Source organism: Nicotiana tabacum, chromosome 14, assembly GCF_000715075.1.
Source record: "Nicotiana tabacum cultivar K326 chromosome 14, ASM71507v2, whole genome shotgun sequence".
Lineage (NCBI taxonomy): Eukaryota > Viridiplantae > Streptophyta > Magnoliopsida > Solanales > Solanaceae > Nicotiana > Nicotiana tabacum.
In genome coordinates, this window is record NC_134093.1 from 6,806,084 (window position 1) to 6,811,328 (window position 5,245).

Genomic DNA, 5,245 nt, shown 5'->3' on the forward strand with positions numbered 1-5,245 from the left:
TATATATATATATATATATATATATATATATATATATATATATATATATATATATATATATATATATATATATATATATATATTGATACATATGTGCTACATAAGTGACACACACGTGATACACCCATTATTTTTTTCATGTTCATCTTCTACTTGGAATTTTCAATTCAAACCACCTCAAAACACCACTAAATCATCCCAAAACTGAGATTCAAACTCTTTAAGATGTACTCAATCTATTTTAATAACACTCACTCAAAGAAAAAGAAAAAAAATGATATTTTTGGCTACAAATAGCTAATTGGTTAACATTGATAATATTTGGCTAATATTAATAATATTTTATGAACTGATCAATTTTTTTAATAAGCTGCTTATAAATTGACATAACTAATATTTTCCCTAAATTGAATACCCTATGTGCTAAATAAGAATAATTACAGAGAACGAATTGTAGTATTTAATTTATAGCCTCTCATTTGAACATAACCACGTTTACTGGCTTGACTACTTCAAGTCGTTCAAAGCTTGAAAGTAATATAGCAAACATTGAAATAAAAGAAAGGAAAACAGGCTTCATTAATACGAGACTTCATTGCTGTACTTAATTGAAACATGTTAAATATAAGCGTGAAGACAACACAGGCACTCTCTTCCTCGATAAAACTGAAGATAATTTATTCTCAAACATTACTAGTATCTCAGTTTTCACCATTACTCAGTAATAGAAGTACTACTATTATTCCTATGTTCTCAAACTACATTTTGCTCCAAATTATCCTCAAACATTGACAGGCTCAACAAACAACATGGTAATCATATCTTTAAATTCGCTTTGGGCACTTGCAAAATCATTTTCTTCAAAAATATATGCCAAACGCGCAATATTTATAACTAATTCGAGGACAAACGTTGGTACTTCGTCATGAGTAGAACATAGGAAGTCCTTGTTCATGTCTTTCCCTGCATTAGTGATTTTCTTCTGTGCCTCAACATATGCCTCTTGCTTTGAACCTCCATATTCATTCATGTAGCATTCAATAAATGAAGCTATATGCTTCCTTTGTTGTTCCAACTACACTCAATAAGCTCTTAGATGAGATGGTCGTACAATTTATTTATTTATTGGAGGAAAAAAGATGCGATAAAAAAGGCAATTCGGTGCACTAAGCTCTCCCGCTATGCGCGGAGTCGGGGGAAGGGCCGGACCATAAGGGTCTATAGTTTATTGTACGCAATCTTACCCTACATTTCTGCAAGAGGTTATTTCCATGGCTCCCGTGACCTCTTGGTCACATGACAGTGACTTTATCAATTACGCCATGGTTCTCATTCCGGAAAAAAGATGCAAACTGAAAATTAAATATAGCGTAATACTTACATTATGTCCAATACAATCGCCCTTTAATCTGTTGGAAGCTCGTAGAATCAAATTAAAGGCTCATTTATCATCCATTCAAAAGTCTCTTTGGCTATAGATTCCTCCATAAAACTCATGGATGTTGTTGCAACCATCATACAAGTAGTAGTTATATTTGCATTCTTCATATACTCGTCACATTTTGGAATATAGCCAGCATTTAACCATTCTGCTTCCATAAAAAATGCTCTAGCCAACTTTTTCATCTAAGAAGGAGAATAAAACAAAACTGTAGAACTATATAATGTTGAAAATATAATTAAGTGAATAATTACAAGTGTGGTCTCTCTAACATTTTAAGCTTTTAGATAGACGTTCACACAATTCTACGTTACAAAGCTCCTATATCCGTATTAAGAATAATTTTTGCGTGCTTGGCACATGAAAAAGAATTATAAGGCTCACACATAAAAGAGGCTTGTTGAAGACATAATTAAGTAAAATATGTGTTTTGTCTAAGTATAGTTTAAGGCTTTAAGCTTTTAGACGAAAGAGTCATACAATTATAATCTTGGCAATACCATGTCTTCTTTTAGATTTTGGATGTTTCCTTCCTCTCTACTCTTATCATTTCTTCACTATAACTTAGTTAATTAAACTAATTAATGAAGCTATGGTAAGGTTTGATTCAAACGAAATGAAGCTAAGGGAGCTTACCTCATATTTTGCAAAGTAGAGACGATCTAATTTACCCCCTCTGATAAATTTTTCTCCTATTTGAGCATAAAGGTCTACAAGGGCTTGATAAGTAGGTCTCAGACTGGGCGGTACTGAACCGATGGCACTAATCTCACATCTGTACGTTAAGAATTTGAACCAAAGTTACAAGCTAATTTTTATATTTTTATACAAATCATCTCGTAAGAAAGTAACATGTACTTAATTGACATATAATTTTTTTCTTACTCATCAATGAGAGAATTAAAAGATTAATTATATTTAAATGGTAAAAACTTACTTGCATCTATCATTGCATCAGTAAAAGGTATAAGTTCATCATAAGTCGCATAAGCATCATAAGTGTCATCAATAACGGTGTATATAGTGAGTAATTTTGTCATCATTTCTCTTGCGCGACTATATTGAGGCTCAAAGTAGATTCCTACTGTATAAAAGTGACACTCCACCAATCTACCTCTTGCATATGGAAATTGCTCTGCAAAATTCAGATCTTTCCACCACCTATATTACAAAAGTATTGGTTAATTAGTTATATTTCTATTGCATTACTCGAAGTATATGCATACTAGCTAGAGGTGATATAGTGAATCCATTTTATAGCAACTTGACCAGTTAAACGACTTGATTCATGACTCATTTATTGACTTGATTTAATGAATTGAACTCAGAATGACCCATTAAATTACTGAACAAAATGGGTAAGATAATGTTAATCGACTGGCCAAAATATAACACAAATCAAACATACAAAATCAAGTTTGAAGATTGAGAATTATGTAAATTTGGAAGATCAATCTAAGCTACTACTAGAAAAATACATTAGCTTTCACGTTTTTTTTCCCTTCAAAATAAACAAATAGAAAGGAGGAGATCGGTTTGGATGTTTTTTTTTTTTTGGGTGGGGTGGGGTGGGGTGGGCTGGGGGGGTAAGTTATGACCATTTATTCGACCCATTTTGGCCCAAAAAGCGTTTGATCATGACATGTTTATCAATTGGGCAAAATATAAAATTAGTTGGTCAGTCGAAACTAATTGCATTTGTTATTTGCTAGTCAAAATATAAATATAATATGTATATTTTTTTTTGCAAACATGTATACAAAAAATATATAATTTATGGTTATTATTTTTTAGAGTAGCTAAAAATATATATTTCTGTTATCGTTACTTTGACCTATTATGACTTATACCATATACATGTGAATGAAGAGGATATAATAATAGTGTATGTACCTTGTAAGCTCGCCAAGCTCTCTTTGATGCACCTTTTGCACAATGTTAAAATCCAATTTTGCAAATTTCAAAAGCAAATCCAAATTATTATCAGGTGTTTCAACTAGCATTTGCCTGACTTTTTCTTTCAGTTCTTCAAATGCAACTCTTTCTTGGCTACTAATTTCCTGCACCAATATTTAAGCTTTATTTTTTGACCACCTTCATATTTAACTTTTCAATCATTTTGGTCTCTCGTAAAACAGCATCGCTATATAATAGTCATTCTCTATAAAACCTAAGTTTTTTATGGAATCAATTTTCATGCTATGTTATAATATATGTTCTCTATAATAACACTTTGCTATAACAGCCAAAAAATCCGGCTGTTATAAAGAGACTTGATTGTATTTATTACGTTAAAGGGTTCGTTGGTTGGAAAGATTCAAAAATTAATAACCTCAACATAAAATTTCCCATAATATTATAGTTTCACATAAAGATTATAAAGCATGCATATATATATATATATATATGAGTATGTAATGTCATACTGTGAGTTGATGAGTGTAGGAGAGGAAATATTCTCCCCAGACAGTTGAGTGGAAATTTGCCAAAGGACGTTCAGTACTAGTAGTAGTACTACTACTACTGCTGAGAGTATTATCAACCAATGCTGCACTCATTTTCAAATGACTCATATTTTTCTCTCTTCCTATAGAACTGGCATATGATCTATGTTTTACTGTGAGTTTTGAGTTCTTTTTGGGGAGAAAATTATGAGAACAACCCCAAACCATTGATTGAATATTTCCCAAGTGACAACAGCTGATAGAAGAAGTAACCATTGTTTGTTTCACTCTCTAATGGGTTTTCTGGAAATTGTATAATTAAACTTGTGAGATTTATTGCTTGTATGGTGGAAGTATTTATAGTGCAAATTGAGATGAGTGAAGTGAATTTTCCATTTTTCATGTGCTCAAATAGGAGGTTATGCAAAGATGTATGAAGCTCAAATTCGGCTTTGACAAGTCAAAATTCAATCAGATAAAATGTCATATTTCTTGTGCAATCAAACTCCAGACAAATTTTGTAAACTTTTATCGTGCCTTAACATTTATTGCAATCGACAATTAGATGATATATAATTTATTAGATCCGCCAAACAAATTGCATAGACTGTGGATTGCCTAGTGATCACGCCCAACTATGCCTTATAAAAAGGACTAAGCGGTTGTTGCAAATATAATTCGGTTTACAAGTCCGGAGTCGAATCCCACAGAGAAATGACGTGTTAATTACAACTAATAATTTTGCACGAATTCAAGTAATCAACCTTCAGAAATATTATATAACAATTTGAGAGTTTACTAACTAAGATCAAAGTAATTAAAAATGTAGTAATTTATAACTAACAAGGCAAATATTGTAGACAAGATTTGAAGAAGTCTAAGGTTATGATTTCCCCTATCTGCTATCTTTTTGGAGAAGTTCGTGCCGCAGTCTCATAGGGAGGAGCTGCGTAGACAGTTTGAGCATCTTCGGCAGGATGGCATATCTGTGACCCAGTACGCGATGAGGTTTTCTGAGTTGTCTCGTCATGCAGTTTGGTTGGTTCCCACTGATAGAGAGAGGATTAGGAGGTTCATTGATGGCCTCACACATCAGCTGCGATTACTTATGACTCGGGAAAGGGTGTCTTGTGCTACTTTTGATGAGGTAGTTGACATTGCTCGGCAGATAGAGATGGTCCGTAACCAGGAGCGAGGAGAGAGGTAGACCAAGAAGCCTCATGGATCGAATGGTTTCAGCGGTATTCCTTCAGGGGGTCAGTTTTACCACGGCAGGGGTCGTCCTTACAAACACTCTCAGACGGGTTGTCCAGTACACCGTGGTGCATCATCCAGCCATGGTTCATACAGTTCTCATCAG

General features: G+C 33.3%; 1 pseudogene; it reads right to left on the minus strand.

Moving 5' to 3' along the window:
* Nucleotides 1–760: 760 nt before the first annotated feature.
* On the minus strand, nucleotides 761–3,999 carry LOC107827317 (sesquiterpene synthase 14b-like; annotated as a pseudogene).
* Between the last annotated feature and the right edge of the window lie 1,246 nt (nucleotides 4,000–5,245).